Source organism: Gossypium hirsutum, chromosome A05 (assembly GCF_007990345.1).
Source record: "Gossypium hirsutum isolate 1008001.06 chromosome A05, Gossypium_hirsutum_v2.1, whole genome shotgun sequence".
Taxonomy (NCBI): Eukaryota; Viridiplantae; Streptophyta; class Magnoliopsida; order Malvales; family Malvaceae; genus Gossypium; species Gossypium hirsutum.
The window spans coordinates 10,390,341-10,409,044 of NC_053428.1; the positions used below are offsets into that span (position 1 = coordinate 10,390,341).

The following is an 18,704-nucleotide window of genomic DNA, read 5'->3' on the forward strand; positions in this document are numbered from 1 at the left end:
AAGGTGAAAAGGACAAAATCATCCCTTAATCGATTTCTTTCCGTTCTAGGTCCAAATCTCGATTTTCTTGATCTATAATATCACATTTAGCCTACCAATCAGTCACAATATTCATATGGGTCTAAAAATCATATTTTTACAAATTTTCATTTTGACCCCTAAACTTTTGCATATTTGCACTTTTGCCCCAATGCTCGTAAAATAATTTTTATCACATTTCTTTACTCCTTGAGTCTAGATGAACCATTTTCATAACTATAGCAACTCATAATTTCAACTATTTTACACATTCCAACTCATTTTACAACTTAGCAATCTATCCCTTTTTTAAGGTGTTTTCATGCAATTTCTTTCACAAAAGTTGTTTATTAGACAACCAAGACTCATAATATTCCATAAAAACACAGCAAACAACACATTTACTCTCATGGAAAAACCCTAGACTCTTCATCATTTTGCAAAATAGTCCCCTCTTATGAAAGCTCATGCTTTAGGGTTCCAAAAATGTAAAAATCATCAAGCAAAGACATTAAAATCACTTACAAGCAAGGGAAATATGTTGCTGAAATTTTCCAGCTTCAAAACCCTTTCTTTGCTGCATATTTCGGTGAAGTAGAAGAGAAAAATGATAGCTTTTTCTTTTTGATTTGTTAATAATAAAACTAGTCAAAATTGGTGACCAAATTTCACCTAATTTTGACTTTTCAACAATTTTGTCTCCCATGGCCGGCCATCACACTTTCAATGGCCTAATTTCACTTTAAATACCCCCAATTTAAGATACAAGGCAATTTAACACCTTTAGGTATTAAACACAACTTTTACCTTTTACGCGATTTAGTCCTTTTTCGAAATTGGACTAGAAATTGCTAAAATTAACTTACCAAAATTTACATGCACTTATAAAATTATATTATAACACATAAAATAATACTAAAATAATTTTCTCTAGCCTTGAAATAGTGGTCCCGAAACCACTGTTCCGACTAGGCCCAAAATCGAGCTGTTACACGTGCTGGTTGCTTATTCAATTGTTCCACCACATTGTATTCACTGTGCTTGATAAATTTCAAGAACTCCTGTGCTTCTTCATCCACAGGCTTTTTAGTTTCTTGCACGGGTGGAATTTCTTGCTCAACTTCTGCCTCATGCATCACTGCTTTCCCTTTTTGCTTCCAGTCACTGTTCTTCTTCACTGGTTCGACCTCTTTCGAATAACATCTTCCACTTCAGGTAAAATGACCTACCTCTCCAACATCTCCAGTTATGGTTTTGAGTTTTTCATCTTCAAGTGTGACGATATTGACGTCGTATTTCTATGGTACGGCTTTGTCGTCCTTGTACGAGAAATGAGACGATACTTCGATTATCATTTTTGGTTTCACCAGCTCCTTCGTCGCGTCGTAATAAATTACTAACGGTCGATTCGTGCTATAAGGGAGACCTGATGACTGGTTGTCAGAGGCGCATACTTCTCTTTCGTTGGTCTCTTCCCTCTTGTTAAGGACCTTAATCTCCTTATTACCCATTCGGTCTTGAAGCAACCTTTTAAATTCCTCACACGACTGAATGTCGTGTCCTACAATTCCATGAAAATTGCAAAAACTTTGACCTTCTTCCCTGAGAATTCTATCTGGGTGACAAAGCAATCCTTTCTTAACTAGTACCTCCCAGATTTTTTGCAGAGGCGTCTTTATTTTTGAAACACATCTTCTGACTTGCCATTCGTCCTCTTTCCCCACTATGCTCACATTCTCTTCAGTATGGTTAGGGAACGGGTTCCCAGTTGCATTACTAGCACTATCGAATCGTAGGATACCCGCATCAATTAGTCATTGAACTCTCCTCTTAAAGGCTAGGCAATTTTCTGTGGAATGTCTCTGGTTTCCCGCATGGTATGCACAACTAGCGTTTGGGTCGTACCGTTTCGGGTATGGGGGCCTTAGGGGTGCCATATAATGCGGGGATATCAATTGCTTCTCCAAAAGTTTTGGGTACAGTTCCCTATATGACACGGGAATAGGGGTAAATTGTGGTCTCTCGGAATTGGGTTTTGCTGGCCTTTGCTCGTTTTTGGGTTGGCTTTGGACGGGCATTGTATTTTGCGGGAACGTGGCGGTTGGTCTTAGGTTGCTTGTAGCGTAAACGGGGTAAGAAGAATAATGATGTAATGACCCAAACTTTAAGGTTATTAGAAAGGTATATTTTCGGATCACTGTTTTTGAAAAATGGATTAGAAAATATTTATTAAAAATATTTATGAATTTAATAGAGTGGTTAATTAGAGTTTTAATTAAGTGAATTTAGCTTAATTAAGAGTAATTAGGAAAAATGACTAAATCGAATAAATGATGAAAGTTGAATTGTAGATTAAAAGAAAATAAAAGGGGACCAAATAGGCAATTATGCCTAATGTATGAATTTAGGCGGCAAAAGATGGAAGAGACTAGGATTTTCTTATATTAATTAATTAATTTATTATTATGGTTATTATTATTTAATTGATATTAAGTTATTATATTATGAAATAAATTGAAATAAAGACAAATGTGTGATGATAAAATTGTACAAGTGTAATATATGTATTTGAACACTTGGAATATAATTGTATATTTACTTAATTTTAGAATAAAAGATATTTATTAATTAAATAATTAAATAATGAGATTTTTGTTTGATAAATAAATTAAATAATGACAATTGTAATGAATTTATTGGTACAAATGTGAAATATAAGTGTGTACAATTGTAATATTAGTATTTAATATTAAATAAGATATTTATTAATTAAATAATTATATCATGAGATTTTTATGTAATAAATATATTAAATTATGACAAATGTATGGTAAAATTTGTGACATGTGTAATAATAAAAAAAGCATACAAGTGTTAAATAAATATTTGTTATTAAATAGATTTTTAAATATAGATATTTTATTATTATTATTATATATATATATATAGTAAATAAATAAAGAAAAAGAGAAAGGAAACAAAGAAAAGAAACAGAATAGGCAAACGAAAAGCAGGGGAAGGAAAGAAAGAAAGGAGAAAGAAAAGAAAAAGAGAGAATTAGGGTTTGAAGGTTTGGAAGTTTAATAGCTAATGTTGTCTCAGAAAATCTCGGCTAAGCAAGGAAAAATGGCAAAGACAACGATAGTTAGCTCGAGAAAATACGGTTTGTATTTCTATAATCCGAACTCGGTCATTATTTGTTATATTTATATACAGATGACAATTGTTAGTGTTAGAATTATGATATTTTACAATTGAAATGGATTGATTTTGGTATGTGATGAATTTATCAAATTTATATTGATTGAAATCATTTTGATTGAATTTATATTGATTGAAATATAATATATATATGATTTATGTAAAATTTTGAATATTGAATGAATGTTATATTGAAAAAAATTATATTGATTGGAAATATGAGGGAATTGATATGAATATATGTGATTATTAGAATGGTATATTGATGAAAGACTTATTAAATTGAGAAAGTGAATCAAATACCCTATTAACAGTATTGGACCAGATTGGATACAAATGACATGCCATTGGATTTGTGATGTGATGGGGAGATTTGTAGTTCGGCCGAGAAGATGTTTCTGTTATTATATACTTCGGTTTATCCGAAGAGGCATTTAATGCCTTATTGGTGTGTTTGGCAGGATATGATATACTGGTGTGTTATGGAGGATTTATAATATTCCTGGTGTGTTTGGGTTGGATATTCTGGTGTGTTTGGGAGGAATCCGCGTATCTATCAGAGTCCGAGTCTTGTTAATAAGGGTAAATAAGTGAAAAGATAAATCGAGTGAATTTGATTGATTGAGCTATTGGAATGAAATGAGAAATTGAATTGAGAATTGAAATTGAGTTATGAGATTGAAAACATGAACCAAAAGGTTCATGAAATGAGTGAAGTTCAAATGGATGATGATTGATGTTAAAATGAATTAAAATGGTATATTGTTAAGAAGTAAAGTGTGAATACAAATGAATTGTGAATATATTGTAAAGAATTTATACGGTAAGCAAATGAAAAGAATTGAGCAAATATGTTGTTGTGTTTGTTATATGGCTTGTATAGAATTTTTATGGTAAGTAAATGAAACTTATCTATAAAATAAATAAATGAATAGTTATATTTGTTATTGTGATTTTAAGTTTAATTGTTATCTTATCAAGTGTTTGGATTATATAAATACCACTGAGTATACCATACTCAGCGTACGGTTTGTTTCCGTGCGCAGGTAAAGTAAAGATAGAACGTTGAATCAGCATCCCAGGCCGATCCCGAAATCAATGAGGTAAAGTGTGTTAATTATGGGTAATGGCATTTACCTAGGATGTCTTATGTGTGTGTCTTTTTGAAATTGTAAATGTAAGGATGAAATAAATAAATTTAGGTTTGGTTATGGTATAAAATAGGATTTGACTAATTTGGTATGAATTTGAATTTTTGTGAGACAATATCAGATTGATTTTGGAATTCCCTATTCTGAATTGGGAAAATCATTAAAATTTGTATAAAAATAATTATGAGCTATAATTTATATCCTTAGAATCTTTAATGAGTCTATTTTCAAGAAAAATAAACGAGAACATCATCCGAGTCCTATGCTATGAGATAATTAAATTTTAGTAAAAAAGGGTCGAAGTTGTCAAATAGCAGACCAAGGGTAACTTTGAGAAATAAACTGTACTAATTGGCTATATTAAAAATTCTGAAAATTTTATGGTAGAAAGGTATATGAGTCTAGTTTTAAGGAAAATTAACGGAACTTAATTTGAAGTTTCGTAGCTCCAGTTATAAATATTTTAGTGACTGCTGCTCAAGAAGACAGCTTTGACATAAACATAAGAAAATAATGGAATTGTGTGTAATTATTCTGTAAACTCCAGTAATGCTCCATAACCCTCTTTTGGTGATGATTTGGGGTTAAGGAGTGTTACAAAGGAGGTGATGTTTGATAGTAAGGGATTTGAGGAGGATAATAGAAATTCGAAGGTGGATAATTTCGAGGTCGGGATTGGTTTGGGATACGGACTCGGGGTATAGCGGCTTCCAATTCCCACCATATGGGCTTCTGGTTCTTTCTTCTTCATGGGCGCTACCCTTCTTGAACTTTCTTGACCTTCCATTCTACCGTTCTTGACGGCATTTTCTATAAGCTCACCGGATATTACAATATCCGCAAAATCTTTTGTGGCACTTCCCACTAGTTTGTCATAAAACGGCACATTTAAGGTGTTGATAAAGAGGACGGTTATCTCCGTTTTTGTTAGTGGGGGTTCCACTTGGGCTGATACGTCCCTCCATCTCTGAGCATACTGTCTAAAAGTTTTTGACGGTTTTTTCTCCATTATTTGTAAAGTCATCCGATCAGGCACCATATCTGATACATGCTTGTACTGCTCACAGAATGCCGACGCCAAGTCTTTCCAGGATCGGATCCTTTCCTTACTGAGCTGGTTGTACCACCGAAGAGCTGATCCTTCTAGACTATCTTAAAAACAATGTACGAGTAGCTTATCTTCGTCCACGTAACCGGTCATTTTTCGGCAAAACATGACAAGATGCGCTTTTGGACATCTTGTCCCATCGTACTTTTCGAAATCAGGCACCTTGAACTTCGGAGGCAGGATTAGGTCAGGTACCAAACTGAGTTCTTTAGCACCTAGTGCAGAGAAGACTTTAGTGCATTCTATTGCCTTAAGTCTTTCCTCCAAGCTCCTATACTGTAACGATCCGAACTTTAAAGTTATTAGAAAAGTGTATTTTTGGGTCACCGTTTCTAAAAAATGGATTAGAAAATATTTATTAAAAAAAAAGTAAAAATATTTATGAAGTTAAGTGAGTGATTAATTAAAGTTTAATTAAGTAAATTTAGCTTAATTAAGGATAATTGGATAAAAGATTAAATTGAATATAATGTGAAAGTTTAGTTTTAAAGTAATAGAAAATAAAAGGATCAAAATGGCAATTAAGCCATACCCATGAAATGAGGCGGTGAATGGAAGAAAAATCAAGATTTTTCTTGAATTATGTATATTATTAAATTATTAAATATATATGTATATATATATATAAAGAAGAAAAACAAGTGTATAAAAATGATTGGTACAGGTGTTAAATAAATATTTGTTATTAAATAGATTTTTATTATAGTTATTATTGTCATTATATATATAAAAGAAACAAAAGAAAGAAACAAAAGAATAAAAAGAGGAAAGAAACAGAATAGCAGGGGACGAAACAGAGAAGGGAGAAAGGAAGAAAAGAAAAAGGGAAAAATAAGGTCTTAAAGGTTCCAAGTTAATTTGGTAAGTCAATTTAGCCCCTTTTCTTATGATTTTTGAGTTTTTAGAATCCTAGAGATAAATACTACTTGTTTTAAGTAGAAATTTTGAAAGTCATTAGATTTCTAAGTATGGTTCATGTTGAATAAAATGATGGAATTGGGGGTTTATTTGATAGAAATTTTGATTGGAATTGAATAAAGGATTGAATCGTAAACTAAGATATAAGTTTTGAGTTTTAGGGATTAAATGGAAATAAATTCGAAATTATGAAAATATGCTGGAAATTTAATAGTTAAATATGAGTTTGGACAAAATTTGAATAGAAATGAAGTATGAATTGAGATAGAAAAAGTAAGTGAATCTAGTTAAGATTAAATTGAAATTAAAGTAGAAATTGAATAAAAATTGTATTAATTAGATATAAATTAGTAGTGAATTAACGAATATGAATTGTTTTAATTCCCGTAGCTAATGTTGTCTGGGGAAACCTCGGCTAAGCAAGGAAAAAAATGGCAAAGACAAAGGGAGTTAACTCGAGAAAATACGGTTTGTATTTCTATAATCCGAACTTAGTTATTATTTGTTATATTTATATACATATGACAATTGTTAGTATTAGAATTATGATGTTTTACAATTGGAATGGATTGATTTTGGTATGCGATGAATTTATTGAATTTATATTGATTGAAATTATTTTGATTGAATTTATATTGATTGAATTATATAATATATATGATTTATGTAGAAATTTGAATATTGAATGAATATTATATTGAAAATATATTGATTAGAAATATGAGGAAATTGATATGAATATATGAGATTGTGATATTTGAATATTTGATATTGAAAAGTGAATTGAATTGTATTGAATTATGAATTAATGTGAATAATTGAAATATATTGTTGAATTGAATGAAATTGTATGAATTGTGAAAATGGGTGAATATATGTGATTATCAAAATGGTATATTGATGAAAGAATTATTAAATTGAGAAAGTGAATGAAATACCCTATTAACTAGTCGGGCTGAGTCGGATATAATTGGCATGCCATAGGATCTGGAAGTGTACGGGATTTGCCGGCTTTATCGATCAGGCACTTTATGTGTCGTATTTCAGGCACCTCGTGTGTCGTATCAGGCACCTCGTGTGTCGTTTTAGGCACTTTATGTGTCATATACTGATCAGGTACTATGTACCGTTTTAGGCACAATGTGCCGTACTGGTGTGTTTGGGTTGGAATCCGTGTATCCGTTAAAGTCCGAATTTGTTAATAGGGGTAAATAAGTGAAAAGATAAATCGAGTGAATTTGATTGATTGAACTATTGGAATGAAATGAGAAATTGAATTGAGAATTGAAATTGATATATGAGATTGAAAATATGAACCAAAAGGTTCATGAAATGAGTGAAGTTCAAATGGATGATGATTGATGTTAGAATGAATTAAAATGGTATATTGTTAAGAAGTAAAGTGTGAATACAAGTGAATTGTGAATATATTAAAAGAATTTATACAGTAAGCAAATGAAAAGAATTGAGCAAATATGTTGTTGTGTTTGTTATATGGCTTGTATAAAATTTTTATGGTAAGTAAATGAAACTTATCTATAAAATAAATAAATGAATGTTTATATTTATCATTGTGATTTTAAGTTTAATTGTTATATTATCAAGTGTTCGGATTATAGAAATACCACTGAGTATACCATAATCAGCGTACGGTTTGTTTCCGTGCGCAGGTTTAGTAAAGATAGAACGTTGAATCAACATCCCAGTCCGATCCCGAATTCATTAAGGTAAAGTGTGTTAATTATTGGTAATGGCATGTACCTAGGATGTCTTATGTGTATGTCATTTTGAAATTGTAAATGTAAGGATGAAATAAATAAATTTAGATTTGGCTATGGTATAAAATAGGATTTGACTAATTTGGTATGAATTTGAATTTTTGTGAGACAATGTCAGATTGATTTTGGAATTCCCTATTCTGAATTGGGAAAATCATTAAAAATTGTATAAAAATAATTATGAGCTATAATTTATATCCTTAGAATATTTAATGAGTCTATTTTCAAGAGAAATAAATGGGAACATCATCCGAGTCCTATGCTAGGAGATAATTAAATTTTAGTAAAAAAGGGTCGAAGTTGTCAAATAGCAGACCAAGGGTAACTTTGAGAAATAAACTGTACTAATTGGATATATTAAAAATTCTGAAAATTTTATGGTAGAAAGGTATATGAGTCTAATTTTAAGGAAAATTAACGGAACTTAATTTGAAGTTTCGTAGCTCTAGTTATAAATATTTTAGTGACTGCTGCTCAAGAAGACAGCTTTGACATAAACATAAGAAAGTAAATGAAATTGTGTGTAATTATTCTGTAAACTCCAGTAATGCTCCATAACTCTTTTTCGGGATAGTTTGGGGTTAGGGGGTGTTACATATACCTCTCTTGAGCCTCGTGATCATCTATTTTCAACTTGGCTATTTCGGTCGGATCATCTAAATCTGGAACTACAGGATTGGCAGGGGTTGCTCCGGGATTTGACATAAATGTTCCTTGCCCTAGATGAGCAAATGGCATAGGTCGTTGTTCCAAGCCTGTGGATTCCCCTTGAGTATACCCTCTTTGTGCTACGTGGGCATGCGGTGGAGTGAATCCTGGGGGATAGAAGGATCCTGGACATGATTAATTCTTGATTGAGGTTCCATACTGTCGGGGTTCTGCATGGGTCCTTTTCCTTTGACCAAAACTGACATCATCTCCATCATTCTAGCCATTTGATTCTTCTGTTCAAGTGATTCCTCTTGATATCTTACTATCAAATCCCTCGTTTCTTGCTGTGATTTAGCCAGTTGTTCTTGTAATTCCCTCTGGATTCTTTTCATCATTTCGATTCTTTCATTGAACTCAGCCTCCATTGCTCTAGCTTGTCGACGCGTTTTATACGAATAGTGTGGTTCCAGATTTGAAGTGTTGCAACTGTGAATTATATGATTCTAACCTTAGTGAATGATTATGGGATATGTATATGCAATGAATGAATGAATAAATGTTGAATGAATGTCAGTCATGAAAGAAATGCGAGAAATTGGTGTTGATCTCGAGATAGTCCCTATTAGGCATTTCATTCATCAAAAGAGTTCATTACAAAACATTTCGCCATTTTTGATTCGGCCATTACACAAACTTCCTAGCTATATCGCTATATTTCTTTACTCGCTCTAAGAACTCCGATATGCTCGATTGTTGGCTCGGCGGGAATTGGCAACTGAGATCCTCTGCTTCATCTGATAGTTGTACCATGTGCACAGCCGCTTGACGGATTTTGTTGATCAAAAAGCCCAGTTGCATTTCTCTTTCTTGGAGGTCCATTTTATAAGCGTGAGTGTCTCTATCATATTGATCATTCTTTTCTTCCAAGGATTTTAAGAGAGTATCCAATTGTTGCTGACGAGCTTGCAACGCATCTTCTAGATCCCGTACTCTTCCTCTTAAGCTTTGACGTTCAGATTGACTGGTTGTCCATTTGGTAGACATAGCTTCGTGTTCAGCGCTTTTCTTTCTTAATTCTATCATAACCCGCGTAGCCTTTTCCTCCTCATTCTCTGCCCTCTTTTTCCAAAATTTCATCCCGCCTTTAGCATTGTTTAATTCTTCTCTCCACTCTGTTGACGACTTACCCGACCCACTGTTCTTGATAGTGACTCTTAACTTTTTATTTTCCAGATGAAGGTCCCTTAAGTTATTTCTTATGACTTCAACTTCTTTTTGTACTTTCTCGGTTTTAGACCTTTCGATCTAGACGTCGATCTTCAACTGGTAATTTTCTTCTTGAAGAATACTAATGTCCCGCAACATTTTGACCTTTTCACGCTCAAATTCATGTCTTGCTATTTCTAGCTGGGATAGCACTTCTGCCGAGAAAGGATTCTGGACGGTGTAATTTGTCGACGAGATTTGCTGGCTGTTCACCCGTTGCTTTCTCCATATGTCGTAATCTTGGGTGAGGGTATCAACATATAGAGCTAATTCCATGTGATGAATTCTCTTCCAAGACTTTGCAGTATCTCGGACCCTTTTCATATATCCTTCACCCGCAAAAGCAAACTCTGATTGTGCTATTCCTCCGGTGGCGGGTACGAATTGTCGTGAAGAAAATTACCTTTGGACCATTAACGGAGCATATCCAACTCTTCCTCATAACCCGAGTAGTGGCACCCAATCTTGATCTCCGACCTTGTATAGCAGAATTGACGGGCGTATCCACGGGGCTCTCCAAGTTACGTCATCGGCGCGAAGATTCTGAAAGACTGAGACCTAGTGTTGTTCAGTGACCTCCTTCGGCCATTCTTTCTTGAGATAAGCTTCTAACGGGGAGAATGTTTTAGAAAACATATGGAACGGTGTGCGCTCTACTTTTCAGAAGTGGCTCAGAATCCAAACATTGAGTAACTGCGCGCATCCGATAAAACGACCTTCCCCTTTCTTCCTACAGCTACTTAGTGATCTGAAGGTTTCGGCCAGGATAGTTGGGACGGGGATGATTCCTTGTTTTAACCTTTCGAAGAAATCTACCACCGCAACTTCTATGTGTCCAAGGACCTTCAAGAAGATGATCAAACCGTAAATAGCCAGAGCGAATAGATTTACCCTTTTCAACATGTCAGGATGGTTCAGAACCAAGTCTCGTAGGGAAGACCATGGAATGTAAATGGTTTCATTCTTCTTCTTTATCTGTTTTTCGGCCCATGCGTTAGTCATGTCTGTCAATCTCACTAACTTTTTCTTGAAGGTCATTGGCTTAGGTTCTTTCATATATATATTATAAGGTTGTACGTTTTCGACACGAAGTAAAGTAGCATACTCTTCTATAGTCGGGGTCATGTCTTCCTGATTGAAAGTAAAACATTGGTAGGCCGGATCCTAAAATCTGACCATGGCTTGGATCACTCGTTCGTCTACGTTGACAGTAATCAAGTTGGCTATGTCCTCATATTTTTCAGTGAAGATACCCCTAGTGTCCAAGTTCCATTGATTCCAAACCCGAACCAAATCTTCAAGGTTATTCTGGCGAACATTCACAGTTACGTGCTCGGGCAAATTGGCAATACATCCCTCCACTAGACTATCTCCTCTTTCTTTCTGAGTCTTTAGAGACCAATCTCGAACCGCGGCATTGCTCTCGATTTTTTGTATAGTTGACTCTTCCATTAGAAACCCGTTTTTTGGCAACCGATCTCTAGTCAACACCTTCCTAATATGATGCCTATAATGCATGATGGAAAAAGAAATAAGGCAAAGACAAACAACCTTGATTAGTAATTAATTATAGGCAGAAAAACATGGAAAATTTAACAAATCGAACTACCCAAATCTAGTTTATTAAACAGACCCAGTCCCCTTGTATAGAAAGTGAAGATGCAAAAGATAAGAGGCGTTCCTCCCGTGCACTTATTTTGGTGACTACTAAACGGACGGAGGTTTGGTATGGCTCTAGTTAAAGGGCTCGTACGGTTCACTATATGCGGTTTTGGTTCTAGATAGGTACTCGAATTGTCCGTACTGTCATCTGCTAAGATTAGTACGACGCTTCGGTCATAGCCCATCACAGGCTCACGAGTTCAATTCAAGGGGTTACATTTACTTATGCCTATGCGGAGGGACAAGTTAACTCACGAAAGCATAAGTCATATGTAACCTGAAAGTATTCACTAGCCTGTACAGAGGGACGAGTTAACTCACGAAGGCGTAGCGTTTACTTTCACTTAAACGGACGAGGCCCGGGTAGAGAGCTCATGTTATGCAAAATGCAAGTGCACGGTGTGTGGGAGAAACTCACAAACCTTTACGTTTTATTTAAAAAACTAGACCAAAACTAAAACCATAAAAATTTAAAGATGAATAACAATCGGATAAAATAAGTTGGGAGAATATATACAACACTTCAAAAACCCAATTTTGGGATCACGACTAAATATTAATTCGAACAAGGAATTTTGAAAATTTTGATAACACGCGTTTAAGTGACTCGACTCTCAAAAACTGACGTCCCCAGCGAAGTCGCCAGCTGTAGCGACGTAAAAATTTTGCTTTCGGTCGCTAATTGAGGCGATTATTTGAAAATTTGAAAATGGAATTTCGGTTTAAAAAAAAGGGAGTCGCTACTGATCTTTTTTCTAGGTGTGATCGGACACCTAATAAATTATCTTTTTTAGAAAAGAAAGTTTATTCTTGAACAAAAATGAACGCCAAACTTGGGTCTACGCGAAAATCCTGAGAAAAATAGGGTTCGGGAGTCGGTTACGCACGAGGAAGGTATTAGTACCCTCATGACGCCCAAAATTGGTATCTTTATTAAACACGTGTTGTCTTGATTTTCAAAAATACGAATTCAATTTGCCATTTAACCGTGATCCGATTGAAAAACGAGAATTTTTTAAAACACGAAAATTTTTGGGATCCGAATTTTTTTTTTAAAACACGAAAAATTTTGGAAACGCGAAAAGTTTACAGCATTAGAATTTTGACAAATTACATATCCTCATCTACATTTTAAAAATAATGTTTGATCACTTACCAATAATCACAAAAATAAATATCCTATTTCAAAACACGAGAATTTTTAAATTTTTTGATTTTTTTTAAAAAGGACGTCCCATTTTTAACACTAGCCGATGATATTCACCCAACATAGCGATGAAATCAATGGCTTAATATTAAATCGGCACGTTGCCTTATTTATAAATAAAAAGAAGAAGAAAAAAATGAATAAACTATTTTTTTAAAATAAAAATTCATAAATAAATAAACGGTGCAAACATGATATAATGAAGTGATTAATAAAAAACATTATAAAATAATATTAAGATATTAGAGTAATAAAAAATAATATTTACAATAAAAGAAAAAAAAGTAAAAATGTATTAATACCATAATAAAATAATATATGTATAATAACAATATGTACAGAAAGATGTATATATACCAAATAATACATAATAATACTAAAATAAAATAATAAGTAACAATAGTGAAAATAATAAGCATAATAATAAATATAATGATATATAAAAATAATACTATATATAAAAGTATATATATACGTACAATAAAATATATACGAATATTAATAATAAATATAACAGGGGTAAAAATAAGTATAATAATATATTAGATAGTAAAAATAATAATAATAACAATAATAATAATATATGAAGGTTGAGAAAAATAATAATATAATAATAACCAAAATTTTAAAATCATAAAGGGATATAAATAAATGGTAAAACAAAGTAAAAAAAAGGAATAGATAAATGAATATAAAAGAAATATAATAGTAATAGTAATAATAATGCAAAGCTAATTAATTTAATAATATGATAATAATAATAGTAAAGTAAAAGGAAAATAATGAAAGGGAAATACGGGGAAATATATAAAAGGAAATAAATAATATATGGATAGACAAATAAATAAATATTAGCAGCGTGAAAATGATAAAATAACAAATATTTAAATGAAGATAATAAGAACAACAAATATTTAGAAAGTAAGCATTAAAGTCCTTAATATATATGTGAGGGATATAATGTAACAAACAGATGAATAAACAAAAAAAAAGAGACTGAAATGAAATACGCGCAAAAGTGGAGGACCGAATTGGGAATATTCCCATACCATCAAAACGGTGCGACTCCAACCAGTACTAAAATGTAATTAAAATAATATTTTGGGCGGAATTTAAAAGTAATAATGAGCTGATTTGAAAGGACCAGAAAGAAGGAGAGACCATTTACACAATTTGTCCCAAAAGCAGAAACATGCTTGGCCTAGTATTTGTGACGCCATTTCATCTTTATTATTTTTTTTATTTTTTATTCTTTACTTCATTTTTGTTTAAGCAAACAAAGAACACCTCACCTCCTTTCCCCTTTTTTCGGTTAAGGTTTCTAAACCCATTTTTGCAGCCGTCATTGTGGCTCTTTGAAGCCGCCGGGGCTTCCACCGTCGACAGTGGTCAGGGCCACCAAGATCCAGGTAAATTTTTCTTTTTTCTTTTTATTTAAAAACGATTTATAATGAAAAACTATGAGATTGAATCGAAAGAAAACAAAAAAAAGGAAAGAAATAAACTAAAGGAATAAGAGAAATAAAGATTAAAATCCACCTTTTTTCTTCTATTGTTTTGCTTTTTGATTTTCAATACATTTGTCTAACAGTCTTTTTCTTTTTTTCAAAACAGAACAACAACCAAAGGAAATCAAAACTTAAAAAATCCTCCCCCTTTTTTTACAATATTTTGTTTGGCTTTTTATAGCCATTTTACAAGTTTTTTTATTACTACTTTTGCTATTTTTTTTGTCTTGCTTGTTTTCTTTACTTTTTGCAAGGTATGGAAGTGACTGGTGGGATTGTCAGAGGCAAGTGGCACCGAAAGTTGAGGCTAAGGTTAGGTTTTCCCTTTTTTTTTTCTAATTTGGGCTATATTATTGGGCTAGGGATTTTTATATTTTTTTTAATTTTGGGTTTGGGTAGTTGAGTTAATTTAGATGGATGTGGGCTGATTGATGTTTGGGTAAGTTAGATGGGTTTTTTTTTGTTGTAAATGGGTTTAATTTGTGGTAGGCCAAAATTGGCCTGCAACAGCTTCTACTTAACACAATCATATCGCAAAGAAAAATATTTAATAAGGAAAAATTCAACGAATCTTAAGCAACTTATTGAAAAGATCAATGCTAGTTTTTTCATCACTTCTCAATACCAACTCCTCAAAAGAAAGTGCTATCCTACTAACGACATCAAGTTAACTCGAACACTCTTTAGCCTGACTAACACTTTTCTTCTAAGATCTAAGCAGTAATCTTTTATTCAATGGATTTACAAGAGGCCCTTAAACCCTGTATAAAAGTCTCTCTCCTCTACCAAATCAAGGTCGATGATTTATTACTACAAAATTTTGTGCATACTTCTCTAGACACTTGAAAATCTTTTAACAATAACATTAAAGTGTGACAGGAGCAAAGTTAGAAAATTTATTTTAAAGTAAGAAACAAATAAAAATTTATAAAAACTAAAGTATAATTTTACCATTATATTAACTTGTAATATTCAAAAAATTAAATGAACTATATAAAAAAAATTCATTTTAGAGAAACCAAAACCACTGCTTACTTTCTCTCTCTAACTTTGCTCTCATCAACAAATCTAAACATATTGTATTATTAGTTTTATCTAATTAAATCGATTTAGATAAAATATAAAATTTAGAGGTATTTAATCAGATTTGCTCTTATATATATATATGATAACCGAACCTTTCAATCTTTCAGTGGTCCACTCAAGATGATGTCAATTCTTCTCTCGTGCACGAATTAAGTAATGCTAACTTTCTCATCACCAACCTTGATATATAATTCAAACTGGATTACAACTTACAGAATTAATGATGAACGATTATCTAAGCAAAGCACTAGGTAGTCATAAATCACTATTTCAATCCTAATTGTCAGTATCACATGCAATTAATGCAAGTGACTCAGGTTCAGTAGTGGTGAATTTAGTCTTTGGTCTTTTGTTTTTTCCTTACATATAGCTTCAGTGGTTTAATTAGTGGGTTCTCCACTGAGATCAGTGGTTTAGGGTTAATTAGGCTTATGGAAGATTAATTAGTGGCTGGGAATTGGGATTTGAGAAATTGGAAAGTGAGTTTTCGTTTTTGATTACTCATTCATCATATTATCTATTTGAAAATAAGACACTATGCTTATACTTTGTATTTTATATATACTATGTGTGGCAGAGTAGAATAGAATGGTATTGTTTATAATTGGATTTAGGTATACAAGGACTGCTCTGTAACTAATATTGTGGTCAGTTGTCCAAAGGCAACGTTAATAATTTAATGAATAAAGATTTTTAGTTTGAAGCCACTGCAGAATGCCCATCGCAATTTTTTTATACATTATAATTATGCAAAGAATTTATTTTATATAACATTTTAAGACATTACTGTCGCATCTATATTATTTTTATATTATGTTGTATTAATTTAATTTATATCATATAATCATATTTTATCCATAGTTGGCTGAGATGGGATTGTAGAAGCCACAGGCTAAATTGCATTAAGACCTCAAAGCAAAAACATCAAGTGGCCACTTAGGTACTTTCAACACGTTGCTTTACAACCCTTTACCACATATTACATTATAGTTATTCACTCTTTTTTTAAAGTATAACAAGTATAAATATAAATCCAAATAATTATAAGTATTAAATTATTATAAATTGAGAGATTGAATAATCACAATATAAATTTATCATATTATTACAAACTAATTAGACTAAAATAATTTTTATTCATTTATTGAATCTTGAATAAGAGGTAAGAAGTAGGGTTGGACGTGTTTTGCCCATCCAAATCCACAATTTTATATATTATAATGTGATTCACAATTTTAGAATTTAAAAAAAAAAAACTATATTACAATCCGTCGAGCCACTGCCTACTATACTTTCTTTATTTTCTTTATATATATATATATTCCGACATTTCCAGTTTTATACGGCCAATAGATTACTATAATACTGTGTATTGGTAGATTCATGTTAGAACATTCTTCCGAAACTTATGCCGCAATCACTAGATGGATAGATTTTTATAACAAAAATTGAGATAATTTTGTATTAGTTATTTTTTACTTTGTAATTATTTGGTATTGATGTTTTCTTACAGTAATAGATAGCAAATATAGGATATTGATGTGTAAAGGAAATCAAATCATGTTTAGTAGAGTTTATAACTCTTTGAAGATGATAGTCGATCACTTTAAAAACCAGATAAGGGATCATCTAAAGGGATATATTTACTAAGACAAAGGTGTTTTCTAAGAAGATATTATTAGGTTTTATTTGCAGGATTCGTTCAAAAGAAGCATGGTTAATTTTAAGGATTAGAGATTTATTTAGCCCTCCAATTTTATAAAAAAATATTTTACTCTTTCATTTATTTTTTTTTATCTTTTTTAATTCTTGAATTTGTATTTTTTATCAAATCATTTTAAAATAGATGGGAACGCTTTAAATTTATTGATGTGACATTTGTGTGATAGACTACATTATGCCACATTAGTAATTAATTAACTTTTAAAAATTAAATAAAATATTTTTTAATAAATTTATTTTTAAAAATAAATTTTATAGTTTTTTTAAAAAAAATTAATTGTCAACTTGACATCAAGTAACAATCCACGTATATGTCATATCAAAAAAGTTAAAAAACATTAACTTTTCTATTCATTTTGGGGTGATTAGACAAATAACGTAAATTTAAGAACTAAAAAAGAAAAAATTTAAATAAAATGCTGAAATGAATTTTTATAAAGTTGGAGGGCCAAATAAACCATTATACCTAATTTAAACAATTTGAAGACTACAAATAAATAGACTTGGAAGAGGTTAATTTTGGTGGGATTCTTTTGGCTACAGATAAGTGAAAAACCTTATCAGTGAGTCAACTATGTTATCTCGTTAATGCTGGTTTGTAAACATGGATTTTAATTATTACATAAATGACAAGGATAAAATGTATATATTATGAGTAAATTAATTTAAATTTAATTTATAATATTTCAAAAATATTTTAAGAATTTCAAATTTATTATCAAATATGTTTCTATTAAATCCATAGATTTAAAAATGATCATGAATGTTATATTTCTAAATAATTTACTACTTAATTTACATTATTTTTATGAATTTAAAAAATGATAAAAAAATATCATGAATATTACATTTCTAAATAATTTACTACTTAATTTATACTGTTTTTGAAATCCAAATATAAATTTTGAAATCATACTTAAAAGTATTTAAAAATAAATATAAATAAGCTTAGTTCAATTAAGTAAAATATTTTTTATGGAAAAATAAGTAGCATTGAAAGTCTATATACACTCTCAATATATCAAAATTTAAATATAAATGATAATGATAAGTTTGAAACTTGTTAAAAAATAAATTGAATGGATTATCACCAACACCAAGTCAATCCTTTAAAAAGAAAAAGTAAAATAAAATTTAAAAAAGAAGAAGAGAGGTTTGAATGCAATAATGCAATGCTTAGTGCTTAGATTAGAGTGCGAATAAGTTGATTATATTTTATAAGTTCGTTCGTATGCACCCAATCGTAGCAAAAGTTTGAAACCAACACTAATTGGGCTAAGCACTTTAGTATTTTTTTTTTTTTATCATTGTTTATTCATTGATAAGTAATAAGCAGTTTGTTTATTCTAATGTATACGGCCACTATACATTAAAAAAGAAAGAGCAGAGTGAAACAAGGAAGATAAGCATTGTTAATTACTCACCTTA

General features: G+C 31.4%; 1 long non-coding RNA gene across 1 annotated transcript; it reads left to right on the top strand.

Moving 5' to 3' along the window:
* Positions 1-6,785: 6,785 nt before the first annotated feature.
* LOC121229310 (uncharacterized) lies at positions 6,786-8,286 on the top strand. Its single transcript, XR_005927048.1, has 2 exons — positions 6,786-6,864; positions 8,067-8,286. It is a non-coding gene; the product is annotated as an uncharacterized lncRNA (long non-coding RNA).
* Positions 8,287-18,704: the final 10,418 nt, after the last annotated feature.